The following is a 23,854-nucleotide window of genomic DNA, read 5'->3' on the forward strand; positions in this document are numbered from 1 at the left end:
AGTGTCAGCTAAGTATTGCAGCATTATCCTTCTAACTGTGTTTGGTACTCTTTTGTAACATGCACACGTCACTTTTCTCTTGTAACAAACTGTTTGCTACCTCTTATATTTTGTTTGCTTTAGATACCTGCACAAGTGCCACCATTGCCTATGTAATATTTGTTCTTGTGTTTGAGTGTCTGCCATTTACTGCAGTATTATCTTCTACCTGTGTTTGGTACTCTTTTGTAACATGCACGTCACTTTTCTCTTATAACACACTGTTTGCTACCTCTTAAATTTTGTTTGCTTTAGATACTTGCTCAAGTGCTACCATTGCCTACGTAACGATTGTTCTTGTGTTTGAGTGTCTACCATTTATTGCAGTACTAGCAGCCCGTCCTGACGTAGTAATGGTAAAAAGTATTTATAAAGCGCTAACATTCATCCTAAAAGGATATCATGGCGCTGAAATAAACAATGTATATATAACTGGTAGTTGTTGATGGTGATTTTATGATTTAGTGAGTATTAGGGAACAGTGTTGTTTTAAGTTTTTTCCTAAAGGTAAGATAGTCATCAGTAAGTCTCAGATCTGTCGGTAAGTTGTTCCACAGGTTTGCAGCTGAATGTGAGAAGGCACGGCCACCCGTCCTAACCTTCTTTATTCGAGTAGTTATCACTCTTGCTGTGTGTTGGGAGCGAAGATTTCTATTTGGAACATAGAAATTGATTCTGTTTTTTAGGATGGTTTGGCCTGTTTTGTGCAATACTCTGTGGGTGATGCACAGCATTTTAAAAGTGGCTCTTTCTCTCATTGGCAGCCAGTGTAAGGCTCTCAAACAACTTGTAGCGGAGTCATATTTTCTTTTGTTGCATACAACTTTTGCTGCCACATTCTGGACAAGCTGTAATTTTGAGAATAGGTAATCTGCCATGCCAACGAATAGGGAATTCCCGTAGTCAAGTCTACTAATTAATAGTGACTGTACTAGGATCTTTCTACATTCCAGGGGAATCCATGGAAACACTCTTCGTAGCATTTTCAGTAGTGCGAAGCCTTTACCACAGATAGTTGTCACATGGTTTTTCATTGACAATACATTGTCAATGTAAACTCCCAAATTCCTCACCATCTGAGTTGGTTTGGGGGGGTGCCAAGAATGTTGGGCCACCAGGTGTCATCCCAAAGTTTTTGGGAACCACCGAACAATAAAATCTCCGATTTATCGGCGTTTAATTTCAGACAGTGATTATGCATCCATCTGGATAGTTCAGAAAGACAGTTAAGCAGTCTGTTTTTGGGATCTTCTTCACCATTTAAGGCAATTGTTAGTTGTGTATCATCGGTGTATGAGCAGATGTTAACGCCCTACTTCTTTCCAATAGTGGCCAATGACGATACATACACATTAAATAATGTTGGACTTAATGATGCCCCCTGTGGTACGCCATACTTGATCTTACAGGGTGTAGAGGTATAGCTGCCTAATCGGACAGATTGTGATCTGTCTGATAAAAAAGAATTCAACCAGGTCAGGGCTTTTCCCTGTAGTCCTTTTGCAGCTAACATTTGCATTAAAAGGTTATGAGATACGGTATCAAAAGCCGCTGATAAATCTAACAATATCAGGGCCACCGTTTTACCTTCATCCACCTGGCTTCTGATGTCATCCAGTACTGCCAAGAGAGTAGGCTCTGTACTGTTATTCGACCTAAAGCCTGTCTGTGAGACGTCAAGCAGGTCATTAATTTCCAGATAGTTTGATAACTGTTTGTTCACTATTTTTCCAATACCTTTGAAAGGTATGGCAGCTGTGAAATGGGCCAATAGTTGGCAGGGTTGTTTATGTCCGTACCCACTTTTTTAAGTAAGGGAGTCACTACTGATGTCTTCCAGATATCTGGGAATTCCGCTTGGTCTAATGACTGGTTTAGTGCTTGCGTCACTATTGGACCAATTAAGGGGATTAGTTGTAGGAAAATGTGGTGTGGGCATGGGTCCAATGGTGAACCCAATTTAATTTCTGACATTACTTTATTTACTTCTTCCTCTGAAAAAGGGCCAAAGGCAGAGCAGGTGGCCAGCGGAAGAGGTTCTGCATCAGTATAGTGCTCAGTCAATTCCTGGTCATTACTGGTAAAGGATGAATAAATTGTATTTATTTTATCAAAAAAATATTTGCTCATTTTATCACATCCCTCCTGTGAGGGTGGCAAATTTGTTGTAAGGCTGGGGGGGTTGCACAATTCTTTAACTATTTTAAAAAGTTCTTTAGAGGAGTGTTTATGTTCTAAGATTTGCTGTGAAAAGTGATCTTTTTTTTGCCTTCCGAATAGCTACGTTATAGGCTTTCAATTCTTTTTTATAAATGGATCTATCAATCATGGTTTTGCTTAACCTCCATTTATGTTCCAGCGTAGTGCATTTTCTTTTAAGTGCCTTGAGATCTGGACCATACCACTTTCCCGACATTGTTCGCCTAGTTGTACATTTAGTGGAGTTTATTGAGCAATGTTCAAGTGCTTCACCAATACTTTTCTGTAGTTGGTGTATTTCTTGTTCAGTGGAGGAGCCTAAATTAGTATAATGAAAATTCTGTTGGAACTTCTCCAATGAGAATTTGCTCCAGTTTTTGGTTGTAACTGGTTTCTGTGTCATTGGTCTCATTTTTTTTATTGGTAGTCTAATATTAAAATCTATTCTATAATGATCGGTCCACGTAAGAGTCACAATATTTTTAATAGTAGTGGTCTCGATATTTGTAAATATCAAGTCCAATCTGTGTCCCGCTCTATGTGTGTCCTGGTTGACTAGTTGTGTTAATTGTAGGATTTTCATATTATCTGCAAGGTGCCTGGTAAGTGAATTAGTGTATAGCTCAAAATGTACATTAAAGTCTCCTAATACTAGGATATTTTTGTGTTTTAAACAGGTAGGAAGAATCTGAGAGAGAAGTTGAGTACTAAATTCAGCTGTGCTCCCTGGAGGGTTATAAATGATAGCTCCTCCCATCAGTAGATAGGAGCCTAAGGAGATTGAGTAAATCATTACTTCATGTTTGCTATCCTGTTTGGGAGCTTCTTGGATACAAGTGAACTTCTCTTTAAATAGCAAGGCTACCCCTCCACCCTTTTTTTCATAGTCTGTGTATGAATTGCTGCAGGACATTAGTATATTGTTTTGTAGGATTTCGTTTTGATAGCATTTCTTATCTGTGACAGGCCTGTGAAACGCTTCGATTCACAGTGCACTGCTGATGCACTTAAGAGTGTGCGTTCAGTAGTGTGTGAACTCGAGTTTCCCTACTTTATTTTTCCTTGCAATATTATATAGCGCAAACTCGACAACATGGCATGAGCACAATTTACGTTACAGAAGAACACATTCATTTGTGGTAGGCACGGGGAGACAAAGGGATTTGCCTGGAATCACAGGATGTTGAGCTGATGCCGAGATTCGAACGTAGCTCCCCAGCTCTAAAGTTTGCAATTCTAGAACTTGTGGCGGGAGGTGTGTCTAAAGGTGTATGTCGGTGCTGGCCATCAATGAGAGAGACCTGTGCATTTTTCAAATCGGTGGTGAAAAAATATGAGCATGTTGCTGGAGATGTGGACTGCCGTGCCACCAATGTACTTACCGGGGGAGGGTAAACACCCATTATTCCGCAGCTTTCTTTCCACATACCATCACTCCGCATACTTTCATTATGAAAGTACCATGACTCTGCAATGCCATTATAACACATGGCATTACATTTTATATGCTTTTACCACGCATACATTTACAACGAAATTCGTTGTAAATGCATGAATGGTAAAAGCATGGTTTTTTTTAATGTTTGGATAAGGTAAGTAGGGGTATAGGGGTATATGTTTTGGGGTACTGAGGTATATGTTTTAGGGTGTTTGGGTATTTTAAGGGTTCAGATATAGTTTTGGGTTATGGGGTACAGGGGTAGTTTTAGGGTTTAGGGATATGTATCGGTTTTGGGGTACAGGGGTATTTTTAGGGTTCAGGGCTAGGTTTGGGTGTTGGGGTATAGGGGTATTTTTAGGGTTCAGGGGTAGGTTTGGGTTTTGGGGTACAGGGGTATTTTAAGGGTCCAGCTCTAGGTTTGGGTTTGGGGGTACAGGGGTATTTTTAGGGTTCAGGGCTAGGTTTGGGTTTTGGGATACAGGGGTATTTTAGGGTTCAGGGGTAGGTTTGGGTTTTGGGGTACAGGGTTATTTTAGGGTTCAGGGCTAGGTTTGGGTTTTGGGGTACAGGGGTATTTTAAGGGTTCAGGGCTAGGTTTGAGTTTTGGGGTACAGGGGTATTTTAGGGTTATGGGGTAGGTTTGGGTTTTGGGGTACAGTGGTATTTTTAGGGTTCAGGGCTAGGTTTGGGGTTTTGGCGTACAGGGGTATTTTTAGAGTTCAGGGGTAGGTTTGAGTTTTGAGGTACAGGGGTATTTATAGGGTTCAGGTCTAGGTTTGGGTTTTGGGGTACAGGGGTATTTTAGGGTTCAGGGGTAGGTTTGGGTTTTGGGGTACAGGGTTATTTTAGGGTTCAGGGCTAGGTTTGGGTTTTGGGGTACAGGGGTATTTTAAGGGTTCAGGGCTAGGTTTGAGTTTTGGGGTACAGGGGTATTTTAGGGTTATGGGGTAGGTTTGGGTTTTGGGGTACAGTGGTATTTTTAGGGTTCAGGGCTAGGTTTGGGGTTTTGGCGTACAGGGGTATTTTTAGAGTTCAGGGGTAGGTTTGAGTTTTGAGGTACAGGGGTATTTATAGGGTTCAGGTCTAGGTTTGGGTTTTGGGGTACAGGGGTATTTTTAGGGTTTAGGGATAGGTTTGGGTTTTAGGGTACAGGGTATATTTATAGGGTTAAGACGGGTTAGTATTTAAGGGTGTTGGAGTATTTTAAGGAGTAAGGTTGGGTTATGATTATGGGGTGCCGGGGTATTTAAAGGGAGCAGGGTGGGATTAGCACATGATATGAGAGATGGCATGAAGGGCGGAACGTACCACACGCCCCCAGCGTTTTTCACGCCCCCCCCAGCACACGCCCATAGCACAACGCAGACACACCCACAAGGGACTACTTTGCTGGCACGCTTCTTTTACCTTTTAAATGTATATGGTGGGCGTCTGCATAGTCTATGTCCTTCTGCTGCAAATGCCCTTTCCAACGCTGTATTGGGTGTTGTGATTGGTGCTGGGGTTCCTGAGATTACCCGCCTCAAAGGTTTGGGCTCTTTCTTTATTATATTAGTCTGGATTATACTGCTTGTTCTTGTGTTTGAGTGTCAACCATTTATTGCAGTATTATACTGTTTGTTCTTGTAATTGAGTGGCTGCCATTTATTGCAGTATTATACTGCTGCTTGTACTTGGTATACCTTTGTAACCTACACACTTCACTTTTTCCTCCTATAACTGTACCGTTTGCTACCTCTTGTATTTTGTTTGCTCACATTTGCCACCTTTGCCTCATGTAACTTATTGTTTGCTGTTGTAATTTGTTTACTTGTAATTTTCTCCTCATGTATCATTACTGTTTCTTTTGTGAAGCGCTCTGACACCTTCGAGTAAAGCCCGCGCAATATAAAAACGCCTAAATAAATAAATCGAAGAACAGTCTAAATATAGATCCAGCCTGTTTCTTGTCTTCTCCTGTCAGATACCTTCTGACAGTGGTGAGTTTTTGGATACCGAGGCAATAGCCTCATTACTCCATATTCGTTTGGAATTTTGTAGTCGCTGTTTAGGTTGTCTTATTGGTGTGTGACGCTTTGTCACAGTTGAGGTTGCATCACATGGTCAGCTCAGTGATGGGCCGCGGGTAGCGGTCAGTAGTGTTTGCAGAATTGTCAGCATGTTTCCTTCGAGAGTCTCGTCTTTGTCCGTGTAGATCCTTCTGTTAGTGTTGAGGTTTGGGTGCCTGCCGCGGCTAATGCCAGCCGGCAGTGAGCGGGTTTTAGGTGCTTGCCGAGGCTGTTATGCCATCAGGGCAGCGGTGAGTTTTGCGTATCTGCCGGCGTTTGCCTTCAGGCAGTAATGAGTTTTTGGATGCTACGTAAATATAGATCCCTGGTGGCGCATCGTTTAAATACTATTCTCAGTCACAGTCCCCGCCCTTCTGTCAACGACACGCTCAGCGATTGGTCAAACAAGTAAAACTTTTTGCTTCCGCACTTCCCTTAGCAAGTTCTATCATCTCTACCACTGATTGGTTTATTTTCCAAGATTGGGCGTGATCTCTCGTTCAGCTGATCATGAGCACTGTCCCTTAAAAGCAGATCACGTGCCTAAATGGTCACTTTACTTTGATGACAGGGGAGTGGCAAATTGCTTACGCCATACATTTTGGTAGAAATTCTCAACGAATCCCGCTCCGATTGGTCCGCCTTAGAGGTCTGCGCGAGCTTGCCCTAATTACAACACTCACACTTAGACGTTGTAGGTCATGTTTATTTTTACCAGAATGTGTTGGACTACGTGTTTTTTTTATTACAAATGGGGTTGTGGTGCAACCCGAAATCAGTCGAAAATGTCAAAAATCAGCCCGCAAGCGCAGCTGTGTGTGCGTACCTGCTTACATTGGAGCCTTTATTGTGAGGTCATTAGCGTAAAGCACTCTGCCTATTGCAGTAGAACGTGTTTAAGACCGGCTTTTAACGGGGGTACAACTTTCACACAGTTATAACCAGTTAACAGGACAGCTTGGGTTAGCGCTCCGCCTCTACTTCCCCGGAAGCGCCTCACATTGGCTGACAAGTGCGGTAATGGGCGGGGCTGCCTGCCACAGTGCACGCGCGCCCATTACTGTGACGCGCTCTTTTGGACTCACGCTCGTCCCCGCTGGAGTCGCCATTTCGATCGTTGGAAAGAAGCAACTGGAGGTTCCCGGAAGAGAAACGGAGGAGCCAGCAGGAGGTGCGGGGATCGTGAGGTAAAGGGCTGGGCGACGAGGTTACGTGGCCATGTAGTCTGATGGCGGCTTGAGGGGGTTGCCGTGCTTCTCTTCGCCCCGGCAAGGCCCTTCCGGCCTCGGATATTGCGCAATTTGGGCAGTGAGGAGGGAATGCTGCTGCCTGCGCCTGCTCAGATAACCTATCAACCTCACCGACTCGTAGTCTCGTGACAACACCACAAGAAGCACCTCTTCTACGTGTCTAGGCGAGCACACTGACTCCTTCAAGGAGGAAACATCTGGGTTCTCCATGGGGGCGGTGGTGGGCAGGGGGCGTATCCACTCGGAGGTGTACACAGGCTAAAGGAAATTATTCTTGTAGCCCTACTGTGAATAGAAGTAGTAACCAAGAAACCGACACAAGCTGTTGGCGTACGTATTTGCTGTGCTTTGCCAAGACGCGGTTGTTCTCATGGTGCTTGCTGTGTGCAGGGGCCATACATAGGAGGTTGCTTACATTTGCTGTCAATATGACAGGAAGTGGTAGATGAGCGAGGCAGACCTAAGCCCTGAAACAATTTCCGTGGTGGAGCCTAAAGGGTTGTTGATGGTGCCACTGTACCATGTCACTCTAAGGCACCTGTGTTAATTGCAATGGTTCGATAATCTTACAATGGGCTAAAAAGACCACTCTCGCCACGTAAAATAGTGCGATACGCTTACATAATTGGGACAGTGTTTAAGATCTATAAGAGAGCTAGGCCACGACTGCCCCACCCCTTCTTGTCGTATTTGTGTCGGTTGGGTGTGCGATAGTTCCCGACACAATCCACCTCTCAATTGCTTATTACCAATACTTTCTCACCATAATGTGTACACAAAGATCCTCTTAACAATCATGTTCACAAATTAATGTCACTTAAATCCAGCCTCTAAACTCCTAGTACCCATAGTATAGGTGTCAATTTGAGACACATGCAGGTAGTATTACGCAGGATCACGTGAATAATGTCATTTGTCACTAGTAAGTATTATCATAAAAGTATATGCTTGTGCATTTAATTGGCCTCGCTTTGAACAATGGCACATCCTTAAGTTACCCATGTTCGTCTTTTATGTTGTTTCATTGGCCGCAGCAGCGGCACAGAAAGCAAGCAGTTTTCAGGAATGATGTGCCACCAGACCTCCAAAATGTGTTTATTATTAGGCCAACAAGCCTCCGTTTCTCAGATTTCACGCTCACTCCTATTGTGTACCGCTCTTAGCTACTGCATTCTTTACCTGGATATCATCAGATTTTGTCTCGGCACAAATACTATTTGACTAGTAATGGTCCCCCTTTTTTTTTTTTTTAAAGACCAGTATTGGTGCTTTGCTGACATCTCGTCAGGAATTATGATTCTGAGGCCGCGCTTTGTTATGCATACTTAATGATTTGCCATACAAACACCTGCATAATTAAAAGTTGCTGAAAACGCAACCTGGTGTTTGTGTTGTCAGGCCCTCTGCAAAGGTTCACTGGTCACCTTTCCTTTGCTGAATGTAAAATGTAGGTGCTAAATTTATGAGTTAAAACCTTTCTTTGCCCAAACAATGCTGGCGCGTGAAAATGACAAAATATGGTAACAATTTTGTCACAATATGTGCTGCATTGTGCAACATAATTTATTTTATTTCCTCATAATTTAGTCAACCCTGCAGCATAATTTGGTTCTCTACCGTCAAATAATTCCAATAGCCCTGCCTATTGTTTAGAATACGCATAGAGTGGGGGTTTGACAAGCCTTGTTTGCCCCCCCCTCAAGCATTTGCTCTAAGACAGCCTTAGTTACATATTGCATCGACTCAATGCATATTGTACCTATCACCCTAAGATATTTTCGGGTTGGTGTATCGTTCTGTATCAGAAGTGGTTCTTTTACAATGCAAGAGGATTTCTTTTCCATCTGAAAAGTTCAGTCGGTTGTCATGTTTTATCATATATTTAATTCTTGAACTACACTCATTGTGTACTAATGGCAGTTCTTTTTAACTGCGATATTTGGGCTTCTTTTTGACAAAACAAATTATTTGCTGTGGATGGCAAATTGTGGTTTCTCTAATGATATGCATTAGAAGAATGACCTGGCGTCCCTGGCAACCATATTAAACTGCCGGTCTCTTGAGTGATTAGCACAACCGGCAGCTTTACTCCCCCTGCCATTTACTTGATGCTGAAATGCAAATTTAGCGCCCCGGTTCCTTCGGTAAAGACAATATGTTAGGCTTATTAGTGAAAAGCCAGGCATATTGGCTTTGTTTCTGCTTATTGTTGATGCCTGACGTGGACAACTTTCAACCGATTACCGTATTTTCACATGATGGGGTAGTCTTGTTTTTTGCACTTTTTGCCATTATTTTGGTTCTTACGTTTTCAAGACCATTTTAAGAAGTAACACTCATTCTAATCCTATATGTTTGTTTGGTGGGTGGACAAGAAATGCTGTATTTTTATTGCAATATATCGGTTCTGTTTTGTAGTGGACTACGACGTGAAGGTCGTGTTTTTAGAGCCTTCCCACGCAGCTTGTTAAGCACGTAGTAGATAGAGGTACAAGATGTAAACCAGACCGCATTTTATACCCCCCTCCCTCCTCCGTACGTGTTGCAGTGCAACTTAATGTTCTTGTGTTGTAGGCTTCGTGAGGATAGGGACCCATTTCAAGAGTGAAATTTGAATCTCATCCATCACCTCTGGTACTGTGTTGATCTGATACTGTTACACACTTCACTGTACTAACTCACTAAACTATTCTAATCTGTTGATGAGCTCTGAATTCGTTGGTGGATAATTACGTTATCACACAGCCACGCCGCCTTAACCGTCCCTAACTACGGGACAGCACTACCCAGGTGAACATGGCTTTGGTGACTGAGCCGTGACTCGCAGCCTAACCTCCCCATGTACGTTCCATTCCCCAAGACTTGTCTGCCGTAGCTGAATGGGTTTGTTTCTTTGTGCTGTAATCCATTACTTGTTTTTGCACTATGATCGGTGCAGGAGAGGGAATCACATTTTTAAGGGGAATCTGTCACTGTCTTCCTGTTAATAGCTTTCAGCACACTGCATTCACGCGTCCATTTCCCTTGGCTTATCTCAAGGGCCCCGAGTGCAGAATTGAAGTGATCGTGCTCTGGCTTGCTTTCTAGCGCTGTAAACACTGAACTATTTTGAAGTTTTCTTTCTTTATTGTGCGTGCTCAGTGTTTCTCTCTTAACTTTTGCTCGTCCTTGTGGGCTTCTCGACCCACCGGCTTTCTCTTCTGTGTTCTCCCTGATAGCATCCCGTCCCACTCTAGATCATGTGCTTGTCGTCCCCCCCCCCCCCCCCTGCTAAACTTTGTTCTCTCCTGCCCATGTTGTTTCCTGCATCAGGCACTACGATTTCTTCTAGGTTACCACCTGACATGGAGGCAAATTTTAATTATTTCAAGTTCAAGTTCAAGTTCAAAAGCTTTTATTCGATTTGTACATACAAATCATACAAGCAAAAACACAATTGAAATATTAAAATCACAAAATAATCTTTCCTGAAAAAGGGAAAAAGCTAAAGTGCAGCAAGTGGAAGGTATTCATGCCTCTATAGGTCAAACATGTTCTTATAAAATACACGACGTTCTTACATGGACTAACTGGGAATCAGTAGAAATTACTTACTAGGCCTTTACTGGGAACTGTATATTAAAATTGTTAAATAATCATTCAATACTGTGGGGCACTGCATAAATACCTTAATACAGACATTGATATAAAAATTCAAAGAAAAATAAAACATATGTATACAGACAGGGATAATAACATTAATTTCATCATGAATAAACCCTGGCAGCTGTATAACACAAGTACAGACAGGTCAGTAAGCAACATTAAAGTACAATACTTTTCCTGGCAGCTGTACATTTTAAAATAAAAGTAGCCAAGAAGAAACAAATCTCCTCGTTCACTAGTAAGGATAAAAATATCAATGCTGTTTGTGTGGTACAGATGTTATATTTGATAAAAATTGGTTTAAGGTATTTAAGCCTAAAATACTGATAATATTTACAAAAAAGTAAAAAATGGCAACTACTCTGACGAGAAGTACCGTCACACGGACAAGGTGTGTTTGAACTAGTCTTTGTGTTTGGAAAAGCAACCAAGTGGTGTACAATACCCAATCTGACCCGTGTTAAAACATACTGGTGGGAAGGGCGGGTCACAAATACAAGATAGGATTGCAGTCCAGAAGCTAAATTTAGATCTTTGTAAAATTTCAAAGTAGCAAGATTTCCAACAGCTTTGTCTCGCTCAGCCTTACGAAAATTAAGGAACGTTATCTTAATTTCTTTTTTTGAAATGGATACAACCTTTTCCGGCTCACGGAACACATTAATGTTAAACAAAAGTAGATACCAATGATGGATGTATCTTAACCATAATACCCGTGAGGAATGATCCAAACCTATACAGTCAAGGATAATATCCTGAGTGAATCGGGTCTCCGGCTTAGCCCAAATAGATCGCCACAATAAAAGTGGCCGAACTGCTGCTAAGTCAGAGATGTACTCAATCCCAACTTCGTCATGGATCAACTGTATGGAGGCGGAAGGGGGAACACATAATAGCCTCCTCAAGAACTTATTTTCCTCCTTCTGCAAGAGAATACCCTCACAGTGACCCCACACCCCTGCCCCATACAGAGCAGAGGAAACACAGCATACATTATATATGTTCGTCATATCATAGATACTTCGTGAGCCAAGTTTAGAGGCAAAACGAAAAATGCTACTAGTGGACCGTAACATTTTTATTTTTACGGCGTCAAATTCCGCATTCCAGGACCCACTGTTACTATATGTTATTCCCAAATAACAAAAAGATTTAACAGAGGTCTGCTTTTCCTTATCTAGGAAGAAAGTATGTTTTACCTGCTTGGCTGCCTGACCACATGACATTACGTATGTCTTAGTTTTATTCACACGAAGCTGCCTAGCTTGTATAAACTGTGTGAAATTATCAATAAGGCGCTGTAGGCCCAACTGTGTTCGAGATAAAAGAACAGCGTCATCCGCATAAAGTAACAGCGGAACAGGTTTACCACCAATCACGGGGGCATCTGCTAAAATATTGGTCAAGGATCGGTCTACACCATTAATAAAAAGGGAAAATAAAAGCGGGGCTAAAACACAACCCTGACGAATGCCCCGAGACACTTTAAAGAACGGGGTACATTCGCCAAGGGTGCCATAGCGGACTTTACATGAAAGTTTTTCGTATAGTCTGGCTAAAAAATACACTATTTCCCTTGGTGCCCCTGCATCAAGCAGAACCTCCCAAAGAATACTATGGTTAACCAAATCAAAAGCGCTGCTCAAATCAGCAAAACATAAAAAGAGGTTGCCACTTTTAGCCACAGTATATTTACTGATTAAAAGGTCCAGGTTTACGCATTGGTCCAGTGTACCCAGACCTTTGCGGAAACCGTATTGGACTTTAGTTAAGATGTTAAAATCAGTTGCCCAGTCTTCTAGCCTCTTCAGTAAAATCCTGCTCATCACCTTTACAGAGGCATCCAGTAATGAAATTGGGCGATAATTAGAGGCCTCTGACTTGTCGCCCTTCTTATGTAAAGGGATGATGATCGATTGACCCCAGGTAGAAGGGAATTCATTTTCAGCCGCACAATTAAAAATCCTTGTCAAAATGGGAGCCCATAACGCTGTTTCATCTTTATATAAATCCAGCGGGACCCCATCGGGGCCAGGTGCCTTGCCGCCTTTACTTAAAGAAATTGCTTCCTGACATTCTTCCAATGTTATAGCCAACGAAAGGGGCAACCATGGATTTATATCTGGTGGTGGTAACTCAGAAGTTGGCCCTTCAGGGTTAAATATTTTAGAAAAATGATTAACCCAGTCGCTACATGCCACATATGAGGTCAGTTCTGGAACATTTTCTCTACTGAGAAACGAACTATTAATCGTCTCCCAATAGAGTTTACTGTTTTTAGTCTCAGCAGCCTCCCTCAGCTTGTCCCACGCCTCAGACTGTAATACCCTTTTCCTTTTATTGATGGCTAATTTATAACTAGCCCTGAGGTGTTGTATCACAGTCTTAACACATGGTTTGGTGCCTAGCGCATTCTTTAGGTTGCGGAGGGCGACGATACATGTCTTATCAAACCACCCCTGCTTTTGACCACTGTTGGCTGACGGGGTCTTAGTGAAGATACCCTCAATAATGATGTTCAAAGATACAAAACATTCTATTAAACAGCCAGAATCACTTTCATCGTCCAAACAATAACTAATTTGATTCTTGCATTGGGTGACAACCTCCTTCTGCTTAACTTTGGAATTTACACCGGTCCATTTAACCCTAAGGCCCTTTGGTCTAGTAGGCACTATATCGGTTATACATTTACCACCTGAAACTGTTGAGGTGCCATGCCCCAAAAGGGTAACACGTAGGCTATTATGGTCACTGAGACTTTCTTCATTCACATATAAATCAGTGTAGTCTCCACTGCTAGACAACAAGATATGATCAATAAATGAACATGCATCTCTACCCGTGAATGTAGGGCATGTTATTGCCCGGTTGTTAACATTGCAGTTTAACAGGGTCATATCTAGCATGGCTAGCATATTATTTAGGGTGGAACCATAACTGCAGTGTTGGAAATGAGGAGAATCCTCCTTCCCCCCCTGATCTATCCAATGGCTATTAAATGCTACATCAAAGCCACAGATATTCCCGTTAGATAGATGGCAAGGCTGCAAATTAAAATCCCCAGCCCATACCACCTCAGCCTTTCTTTTCGAGATATCTAAAGCTTTAATGATTTCCTTTTCTAAAGGCAGTAAGATGTCCCCCCTGGTGGCGTCAAAAATGTTGTTATAGAAGTTAACAATAACTAAGTCAATGTTCTTTCTGCATTCCACCCTTATAACTTGGCTGTGTGTCCCCACGGTTGTACTATATTTGACCGTACAGTCACACAGCTTAGTTGACACTAACAATAAAAGGCCTCCCTTAGCCCTGCCCGAGCTGGATTTGGTTGCTCTGAGACAAAAAGATGCATACCCTTCAATATTAATAGGGTCTGGACACCAAGTTTCCTGTAATAAAATTAAATCAAAACCCTCGCCCAAAAAGCTGGTCCAAAAGGGTGTACCCAATTTACTAGTAAGACCAGCAATATTCCAGGAAATAAGAGAGATTCCTGCTGGTTTCCCAGCATTACCAGCAGCAGGTAACTCCTGCTGGTTTACTGGTGATAATAAAGCAGGACCCTCTTCCCGTGAGATGGTAACCGGACTTAGGCTGGGGCTAGCAGTAGTTGTACATATATCCAGGCTACCCTGATTGCCTATGTGCTGGGAAGGTCTTAATGATGACAATTCAATAGATTCGTGGGGTACGATTGGGGGCTTGGCAGAGGAAAAAGAGGAATACTCCATCTCAGAATTAGGGTTGTTTTGATTCAATGCTTCTAGTGAGCTGAGTCAGTCTACCTCATCTAGCACGGCATATCTATTTGGGTGGGCGAATTGTGAGGACATGGGGTCTTGAGAGTGGGGCGGGTCCTGCCACGTTTGTTGCCAAGAATATTTATCCAATTGAGGTGGCTGAAAAGATTGCGGCCATTGATAAACTGACTGGGGTAAAGGTGGCGGAAAATGAAAAGGGTGTTGCCAGTGGGCTTTTGCTTGATGCATAGGAAAAAGTGGGGCAATTGGGGGCTGCTGCTGTAAATTAACATGATGTGGAAAAAAAGGGGGCGGATAAGGTGGTTGCAACCAAGATTTAGCAGGTTGCTGTGGAAAATATCCAGGTCCATTGTTGCTTTGAAAAGTGGGACAGGGAGTGTTAGGTCGTACGGGCTTTGATAGAAAATAAGACAGGGGAAGTGGATTAATTTGGGTCGCAGGACCACTATTGGGTGCATTACACACGTAGCTTGCTGCCCCTACATCCCTAAAATTAACAGTTATTACGTCCCCTACTATTGATTTCTTGCTTCTGCCCACCCAATCCCCTCTACGCACGGTAAGGATTTCACCGTTCAAGTTGTTAGGTAGGGGTTTATGTAAATGGAGCCATTGAGCACATTTGTTCCTAAGCTCGGTAAACGATTCTTTTACTCCCTCCTTCAATGGGGGAACCGCCGTCAACACGACTACAAAAGGGGAAACCTCTGGTGGTAGATTTATGGACCTGAAACGTGTCTGCTTTGGTTTGGGCCCTTCAGGTTTGTTTATAATGGGAGGTGCAGAAGTTGAGTTAGGTTTCCCTGCTACTTCTTTAGCTTGGATAGTGGGGGTAGCAGTATTATCAACAACAGAATGTTGGGTCGCCTGGACAGGAATATTCCCCTTTGTAATCTGAACAGTTATTGGTTGAGCGGGAATATTCCCTGTTTGCGGCTTAGGGAGTATAACTGGGTTCCCATGGACTGCAGTACCTTGAGCCTTATTTAATACACCTTTGGGGGCCTGAGTGCTCATTGGACATTCAGGGGTTGATTCTATGGTCCCTTGTGACTGGACAGACACTTGTACCTGCTTTTTTTGTGGCCATTTGGAGTGTATTAGAGAAGTAAGCCTATCCACTTTAGAAATTAAAGGCTTAATGTGTGCTGCTAAAGTGGCTTCTAGGTCTAGTTTTAAGTCTATTACCATGTTTTGCACCCAGCACGGGATACCTGATGTCAATTGTGGGGTAGGGGAGATCAAATTATGATTCCTAACTGGGGCTTTTGCTTTACTTTTGCCCTTCAATATGGCCTTATGGGGGTTAGGAGCCCTTCCCCGTGGAGCAATGGGTACAGAAACTGTTTCCGCATCCTTATGCCCACTCAGACTCGGCTCCACTTTGTCAGGTGACTGACAGATTTCGAGATCTGGTGTAACCTCCAGGTCTTCAAAAGACGGGTCCGAGTCTGATGGGGCAACCGATAGATCTACAGTATTCGGTACAGTCGAAACATGATTAGTGGGCAAAGTTATAGGTAATGAACAATTATTCACATTCTGCGGAACAGGAGATTTAGCCTTTGCCAAAGGGCCCAGGGATGAACGCCTAGCGTTAGCGAGGTCCATAGAGACTCTTTTTTCCAATAAAACAATACTTTGGTCAATAGTCTCATGTACGCGTGAAATAAAGAGATCAATAGGACCAGTCACCTGAGTTACCGCCGTAGCTTTTTTCGCGCAACTTCGAGTTCTGTTGCGTATGGTCGACATCTTGGGTATTGGTTTTCAGGGGTGAAGACACAAGAGTTCTGGGCCAGGGCCGTCCTCTGCCGTCCTTGAACGGCCTTAAACGGCCCGCTCTTTGCCCGGTCTTCGCCCCGGTAGTCGCCCCGCGCGCGTCCCGCGTGCGCGTTGTGTCAGCAGAATATATGGAAGGGACAGGTGAAGGGGCGGGAAGAGGACCAGCTGCGGCCGATCAGCGCCGCGCTGCCTGCTGGTCCTCGCAGTCCCGCCTCACGTCCTCTGATGAGATGCTGGCTCCACAAAGCCGCGTTGGTGCTTCTAAGCACTAGGGTGTTGGTCCAGCCACACAAGACCGCAAATTGACCTGGCCTGCGAGCGGCACCCGCGAAGCGGGGGCCGCGAGGCGTAGGTCTCGGCAACTGAGGAAAGAAATGAAGGATCTGCACTCGCTGCACAACAGCTGACGAAGAGAGTCCCAGGCAGCTCACTCGGCAAGGTGTATTTAACCGGTGGAGGGGCGGGAAGAGGACCAGCTGCGGCCGATCAGCGCCGCGCTGCCTGCTGGTCCTCGCAGTCCCGCCTCACGTCCTCTGATGAGATGCTGGCTCCACAAAGCCGCGTTGGTGCTTCTAAGCACTAGGGTGTTGGTCCAGCCACACAAGACCGCAAATTGACCTGGCCTGCGAGCGGCACCCGCGAAGCGGGGGCCGCGAGGCGTAGGTCTCGGCAACTGAGGAAAGAAATGAAGGATCTGCACTCGCTGCACAACAGCTGACGAAGAGAGTCCCAGGCAGCTCACTCGGCAAGGTGTATTTAACCGGTGGAGGGGCGGGAAGAGGACCAGCTGCGGCCGATCAGCGCCGCGCTGCCTGCTGGTCCTCGCAGTCCCGCCTCACGTCCTCTGATGAGATGCTGGCTCCACAAAGCCGCGTTGGTGCTTCTAAGCACTAGGGTGTTGGTCCAGCCACACAAGACCGCAAATTGACCTGGCCTGCGAGCGGCACCCGCGAAGCGGGGGCCGCGAGGCGTAGGTCTCGGCAACTGAGGAAAGAAATGAAGGATCTGCACTCGCTGCACAACAGCTGACGAAGAGAGAAGAGAGTTTTAATTATTTATTTAAGAGTTTTATATAGCGCTGGCCAGACCCGAATGTATCGGAGCGCTTTACCTAGAAAGTAAAACGTCCCTAACCAAACATGTGGATCATGCGTTGCTTTGCAATCCGTCTTTTGTGTAGTTTTCTTATTTTTATGATCAACACAAGTGTATTACAATAATGGATTGTTTTTTAATGTTATAATGATGAATAAAAATAGCTTTGTACATTTTTAAGAAAAACCTTGTTGTCTGCATATGTTTCTACTACATCATCACGTTAGTGTGGTCTTATTGTAAACTCTATATGGCAGATGAATACTTGATAATTTCTGCATTTTTGTGAATGTATCTAATTGATCTAACCCCGCTAAGATTACAAAGCAAAACATGATCCACATTTTTGGTTAGGGGCTTGTTTTACTTTCTAGGTTTTATTACCCCGTCCCTATTTTGGAACATAGAGTTTCTCCTTTCGTTAATTCAGAGCGCTTTACAACATTTATTATGAAGCAATCGAACCCAAAGTAAAACAATAATAAACACATTCATTTGTGACCAGTCCAATTCAGGGAGGGAGGAAAGAGGAGCGAGTCGGGAGGTGGGTGATGTAGAAGCCTTCTTATCAAAGTGACTATATACTGCAATGGGCAAGATTATACGTTAGGCGGCAGCTATCCATTCGGGAGAGTTCGGTTGAGGAAGAGGTCTTTGAGCTGGCTTTTGAATTTTAAGAAGGATGTGTTGGTCCTGATATGGACTTGGGATGGAGTTCCAAATTTCGGACGCATTTCCAGAGAAGGACCATGGTAAGGTTTTTTGTTTGCAAGTTTTCAAAGGTATGAGAAGTAGTTAGTAATCCTGAGGTTCCTTGTCTGACCGGCCTTATTGAGTTTGGAGGCCAGGTAGGGAGGTTTACCAGTGTGCAGAGCTTTGTGTGTGAGACAGGCTGTTATGAAGTTGGCATGCATTTCGATTGGGAGCCATTTTATCTCGCTGAGAGTGGGAGAGACGTGTTTGTATTTCTTTACTACTGTGACCATCCTTGCTGCTGCATTTAGAGTTGATCTAAGTTTGGATCTAGAGTTATTTCCAGTAATTTTACGGAGTCGACCGGGGTGAGATATCAGTTGAGAGCACCAATGGATTTTAGCCATTCTATGACTTGAGGGGTCTGCTCTTTGTTGGATATGAGAAGGATTTCTGTCTTATCTTGGTTGAGTTTCAGGTGGTTGAGGGATAGCCAGTGTTGGACTTTTCTGAGTGTCGTTTAGTCTCTGAATGTCACCAGTGGAGGAAGTGTGTAGATAGATCTGGGTATCTGCCTGCCGCATAGAGGTGGAAGGGGATGTTGGCTTTTTTGAGTATGGTGGTGAGGGGCTCCATGTAGATGTTGAACAGTGATGGGAGAGAACTGATCCTTGAGACCCCTCTGCTGATGGGGAGTAGGTCAGGCGTGAAGTTTTCAATCTTTATTCTATGGGTGCCGTTCTGCAGAAAGGTAAACCACCGCAAGACTACCTCTTTTGCTCCGACCCTTTCTCGGAGTACGTTGATGAGCAGTTTGTGGTCTACTGTGTCGAAGGCTGCCAACGGGTCCAGGAGTATGAGTAGACCGCATCTGACATTCAGGCTCGCTGTCTCTGTGCTGCAACCTTTTCTTAAGCCCAATTGGTGAGTGTCTAGAAAGTTGTTACTGTCAATGTGTTGGGTAAGTTGAAGGAGAACACATCTTTCCAGGGTTTTGTCTAAGAATGGGATATTGGAGACAGGCCTGAAGTTATTGAGAGAGTTTGGGTCAGAGCCCATTAGTTTTTGTAATGGCATGGCTTGGCCGATTGTGGGACAATCTGGCATGACTCCGGTTCTCAGGCAGCTATTTATAATCTTCGTCCAGAGCGGGGCTCGGGTGAGTTTGAGCCTTTTAGCCAGTTGGACAGGGATAGGATCCGAAATGTGTTACGAGGGTTTAGAACTGGTAATCATTTTAATGACATCTGCTTCGGAGATGGGATTGAAAGACTTCCAATTGTTAAGGTGGTGTCTGGGTGGGATGATATCACCTTTGCCGGGGGTGGGCTTTTGTTGAGTGGTCGGCGGTGGTCGTCCAGAGAGAGCTCAATCTTGGTGATTTTATCGTTAAAGAAATTGGCAAAGTTATCACATAGGCCTTTGGAAGCCTGCACTGAGGATGAGGGGGGCTTGATTGTTAGTTTTCTAATGAGATGAAAGAATTCTTAGTGCCGATTTTTGGCATTGTTTAATGCACCACAGAAGGACGTTTTTTCATTCTTGATGTGTTTTTTATATTTCCTGCGTTCAGATTTGAGTTGATCAAGGTGGATTGTGGACGGTTTGTTCCGCCAGAGTCTTTCTGCAGCTCTTAGTTGTCTTCTTTCAGAGTTTAGGTCTGTGTAGAACAAATCTTGATGGAATGTTCCTGACTATTTTTTGTTTCAAGGCATCTATTTGGTCAAGTATGAAAGTCCTTGTTGAATTGTAGTGCGAGGTAAGTTCAGTTGCATAAAGGTCTCATGTGGTCGTGGGAAGGAGTGAACTTACCATTTCTTCAAGGACGGCAAGGGGATTCTGTATTAGATTTCATGCCTAATGGGAGGATTCCTGTGTATGTGGTAGGCAGTGGATCCTTTGGTTGATGTGGAATAGAATGATGTGGCGGTCTGACCAGTCAACTGGAAGGATGTGGTCAATAGTGACTGTATCTCCGTGAGCTATAATGGCATCCATCGCGCCAGGATACTCTGTAGTAGCAGAGTGCGTAATAAAATGTTTTATAACCTAACATAACATCCAGGATTGAGCTTCTGTTATGGGTTTGCTCTGTGCAGTGTTGGATAAGATTGTTTTTGCGTAGAAGTTCGTCAGGGATTGGACCAGACAATTATTTTCGTCATTCCAGTGTAGGTTGAGGTCACCTAGTATTATGTTGTTGGAGTCCAAGAGTGAGCAGTGTGTTATCAGGTTGGATAAGTGTTCTCTGAATGAGGGGGTGTTGTCTGGTGGATGGTAGAGGAGATGGCAGTACAGCATTTTGTTGTCAATCTTCTTAATGGAGGTTAGATATTCAAATGTGTTATATTTGAAGGAGTCCGTTTGAGTTACGGAGATGTTGCTCTTTTGGATGACTGCAATACCCCGCCTCAATGGTTCTTTCTGTCTTAATTGATGATTGAGAACTCCGGGGGCACAAGAATGTCAATGATTGGGGAGCAGAACTCATTTAACCAAGTTTCTGTGATGAACGTGATGTCTAGTTCATGGGTGAGGATGGTTTTTGCCAGTTCTTTTGCTTGTTTGGTAGCCGATATGCAATTTATGAGCATGCAGTTGGTCATCCCCTTGTTGAGTTTCTTCGTTTGGGGATCCATGGGGATATCGGTGAGGAAGGCTGGAGGCTTCTTTCTAGGTGAGTTGCGGTCTCTTCCAAATCGGGTGATAACCTGGATCTTGAAGCTGAAGTTGACAGTTGAAGATGCGTCCTAAGAGTTTGCAAAATCAATCGCCTCTCTCATGGACATTGCAGCGCTTGTTTTTTTCAGTCTCTGAGGCTGGTACAGGAAGGGAATACAGTTGAATTCCAGCTGTGCCTTAGAGCCTTGGGAGTCCTTGTGTGTTTAGTGTTGGTAACTGTGGGTGAAGGGTGTGGGCGTTGGTTACGCTCCAGAGGTGTGGTGAGGTTCGATAAGATTTTGTTGATGCCCTGTATTACGATCTCTAGCTGGCGTTCCAGCAGAGCAAGTCTGAGTCTTATTCATAGAGGAGGGAGTATGGGAGTTTAGGTTCAGGGTGACCTGAGCGGGGCAGTCCAGGGACGGAGAGAGCTTGTTAGTGGGAGTGTGGCTCAGTGTTTATGTTGCCCCTGAGGATAGCCGTGGACTTGTGGTGTGGAAAATCACGTGGTGATTTAAGAGGCAGCTTCTTGAGTGCCGTTGAAAGTTGAGTTAGGAGCCATTGACTAGTTGCTTGTTGTATATAGAAATGTGGAAGGTGGAGATCGGCAGGGGGTTGGAGAGTCTCAGCAGAGACATACCTCAGATTTGTTCTGGACGAGAGGAATGTATTGTGCGAGTCAGGAGAAGTGGAGGAGGAGGAGAAAAGGGTGGCAACAGAGGGGTTTAAGTTGGAGTTGATGAAATGTGTCTTGGGATTGTTTTGTGAATTCTCCAGGGGGGTAAGTCGTTTGAGGGAGCGGGAGTTGTTTGAGTGGGAATAACGTAAATGAGTGAAGGCATTGCGTAGATTGGAGAAAAGTAAGTCAATTGAGTCTAGGCTGTCATTGTTGGCTTGGATCAGGACTGTACCGTTGCTGTAGATGGTCCGCATAGGTTTTGCCACTGCTCGTAGGGTGGATTGTGATTGAGATCGAATTCTTGGCATTGACAGTAAAAAAAAATACAGGACAAAGGGTCAAAGTTCAGAACTAATATTGAGAACAAAAGGTTAATTTTACGGACACTAATGTGAAGAGCAAGCCGTAATATAAGGGAAAATAAATAAACTGCATATACAAGTGCAAATGGGTTCATGATGTTTCCTTGTTTGTATAATAAATAGTAGCATTGAGCAAATATTCTTGGGCCAGGACTGGAGTCTTGTATGGTTAACAAAGCTCCCAGCTGGATCTTGTGAACTGGAGCACTGTCTCTCTATCTCTAGAGCGGTCCATCAAAGTAAAGGTTAAGTTTACACTGCTCTTCACGTGATTAGAACAGGTCACCACAGAAAGTGGAAAAATAATCCAGAGTCTGTTGCGGTTTACTGATGACCAGTCTTTGCCGTAGTCAAAGATAGACGAGAGGGCGCTACACTTAATGCGGTGCTGAAGTGACTACCACTTTCCATCCTATAGAAGCTACTCTAATCAATAATAAAGTGATAGATATCCTCCGTGTATTGTTGAGTGTGCATCACTTTACAGTGAGGCAGCAACCCAGTGAGAGCATGTATTACTCTAGGAACCACTCGGGGATGTTTAAAAACTGAAACTCCAAGTCCTAAAATTCAAGTACGTGCTGCATGCTGTTGGCTATAAAAGTATTCATTTCAGGCCTTGCTTAATTTAAGCCATTGGTTGCTGGTGGGCCACTTATTTTTGAGGACCATTTATTTTCACTCCTGAAACTGACCCAGAGCAAGAGAGGAAAGTACATAAAAGGAGTAAAGAAAGAGAAAGGTGGAAAACAGTGAAGGGAGAAATTGGGAAGAAAAACTTGCAAGAGTGAGATAATGGGACAAAGATTGCATGGTGGTGGATAAAAGTGACATCAGGGGAATTTAAGACTAGGCAGCTTTTGTATTCGGCAACCCTGATATTTTGCAAAGTCTGCCAGGGGCATCTGAGAAATCTTTAGGCACTGGCACATATCATTGTACAAAAGAAGCCCAGGTTGTAGGTATTACACATGTTTAGAGCATATTGGTTCCCTTTTTTGGGTATGTTTAGTTGTGACACCTCTTAAGCACTGGGGCAAATTATTGCTAATCTGGGATTGACACATGGAATCCCAGTTTGCAGGGAAAGAAAAAAACATGGACTGCAATGACATTAACTTAATGTAAGGTACAACTTTTTGAGACCGCTGTTACTGCAGTATGCAACGTTTATTTCTTCTTCCTGTGCTCAATCTAAGGTACAAGCTAAACGTAGGATATTGGTAGTCTGGGTAAAGCTAGTAAAATCTCATCCCAGCATATATTCGAGACCTTGCAAATGCACTTCAGGAGCTTGTTACATTGCGTAAAAGGGAAACATTCGGAAACTGATTTCATTGTCCGGACAAAAGCACTTTATTTTACTCAGAATAAAGTGTTACTCAAAGTGGCACACACAAGGCATTACAATGTTACCCACATCCCCATTGAAAGTGGGAAAATGCAAAGTGACAACATGGCAGCTATGCGGAGGCTATACTTCCAGTACTTAAATTGGCACCTGCATGGCCTTACTGGAACTAACCGGGCAGAGTCTAGACTTTGTTAAAACCAGCTTGTATGTCTACAGCCCATTGGAGGTTCTCCAGATGGCAACCATGGCAACAGCTGAGTGGGCACTAGTGACCCACTAACATTGGTCCACTTCTGGCTGCCTAGGCCCATGGCTATCCAATGCCTTCTTACCAGACGCTAAAGAACTGGAAATCTAGATCTTTCAATTCATGGGTTGATGAACAGTTGGCGACAGAAAATGTCACAAGATCTCAAAAACCACAGCTTACAACAGAATTGTAGATGCCTGTTGGTGTGGATTGTTAGAGATCCAGGACTGCGCATATAGAACCATGCTTTTGTTCCCTCAACACTGGATGTCGCCTTCAAAAGAACACTTTTGCTCCTCATAAAATGAAACTATTCGCTAAATACATGGTGCACAGGATATGATAAACTGAAATCCCTTGGTCCATTCAAAGTAGTGTCTAGGACATTGGAAATAAGTAAATGAACTGGTTTACTAAAGGGATTTTTCTAGAGTTCCCAAAGAGTACAGTCTGACTTGGAAAAATATTAATAAGTGTAACATGGCTTGGAAAATATTTCTACTTCTTTTACGCTGGTGTCCAGCTTGTACCAATAATAGACAATCTTGCACACAAAATATGACAAAGGGTAGTGATTTCCTTTTTCCTT

The 23,854-nt window shown here is 43.7% G+C and overlaps 1 protein-coding gene across 2 annotated transcripts in view; it reads left to right on the forward strand.

Annotated features, from left to right (window-relative positions):
- The first annotated feature begins 6,741 nt into the window (after positions 1–6,741).
- Positions 6,742–23,854, forward strand: part of LOC147716982 (ADP-ribosylation factor 1-like) — a 214,481-nt gene continuing 197,368 nt past the window's right edge. Inside the window, exon 1 of one of the 2 annotated variants that reach the window (XM_086923840.1) lies at positions 6,742–6,914. The gene's annotated coding sequence lies outside the window, so the exon portion shown is untranslated. The remainder of the gene's footprint in view (positions 6,915–23,854) is intronic. The other variant, XM_086923841.1, reaches the window with a different exon arrangement.

The sequence above is a fragment of the Lissotriton vulgaris genome, chromosome 5, assembly GCF_964263255.1.
Source record: "Lissotriton vulgaris chromosome 5, aLisVul1.2, whole genome shotgun sequence".
In the NCBI taxonomy this organism is placed as follows: domain Eukaryota; kingdom Metazoa; phylum Chordata; class Amphibia; order Caudata; family Salamandridae; genus Lissotriton; species Lissotriton vulgaris.